Source organism: Babylonia areolata, chromosome 5, assembly GCF_041734735.1.
Source record: "Babylonia areolata isolate BAREFJ2019XMU chromosome 5, ASM4173473v1, whole genome shotgun sequence".
Lineage (NCBI taxonomy): Eukaryota > Metazoa > Mollusca > Gastropoda > Neogastropoda > Buccinidae > Babylonia > Babylonia areolata.
Window position 1 is genome coordinate 35,673,804 of NC_134880.1, and position 1,159 is coordinate 35,674,962.

Sequence of the window (1,159 nt, forward strand, 5' to 3'; positions counted from 1 at the left end):
GAGAAAGAGGGGGGGGGGCTGGGGGGCGGGGGGGGGGGGGACAGCGAAAGAGAGAAGTGGAAAGAGAAAGACAGATACATGATGAGAAACGAGGAGGAAGAGAAAAGGCCATTTAGTTAATGTATACATGCCTCCAGGTGCTCTTTCAAAGGGAAAAAAAGCGTGTTGGGTGGTTGAAACAGATTAAATGGAAACACAGGGGAGAGAGAGAGAGAGAGAGAGAGAGAGAGAGAGAGAGAGAGAGAGAGGAGGCATTCACCGGTAGTTATAGTCACAGAGACAGAGAGAGACAAATACACAAACTGACAGACATGGACACAGACACAGACAAACACACACAGACACACACAAACACAGACAGACAGATACACACCCACACCCACACACACACACACACACACACACACACACACACACACATTCACGATAACACACTGCCTTCGATCGATAATTCCACTTGTCTCCCCCCTTGTTTTCCCTCCCCCTGATCTACCCTGCCCCTTAACAAGCTACTTCATCCACAAAAACAGAATGCCCTCCCCCTGATCTACCCTGCCCCTTAACAAGCTACTTCATCCACAGAAACAGAATGCCCTTCCCCTGATCTACCCTGCCCCTTAACAAGCTACTTCCTACACAGAAACAGAATGCCCTCCCCCTGATCTACCCTGCCCCTTAACAAGCTACTTCATCCACAGAAACAGAATGCCCTCCCCCTGATCTACCCTGCCCCTTAACAAGCTACTTCATCCACAGAAACAGAATGCCCTCCCCCTGACCTACCCTGCCCCTTAACAAGCTACTTCATCCACAGAAACAGAATGCCCTCCCCCTGACCTACCCTGCCCCTTAACAAGCTACTTCATCCACAGAAACAGAATGCCCTCCCCCTGATCTACCCTGCCCCTTAACAAGCTACTTCATCCACAGAAACAGAATGCCCTCCCCCTGACCTACCCTGCCCCTTAACAAGCTACTTCATCCACAGAAACAGAATGCCCTCCCCCTGACCTACCCTGCCCCTTAACAAGCTACTTCATCCACAGAAACAGAATGCCCTCCCCCTGATCTACCCTGCCCCTTAACAAGCTACTTCATCCACAGAAACAGAACGTCCTCCTGATCTACCCTGCCCCTTAACAAGCTACTTCCTACACAG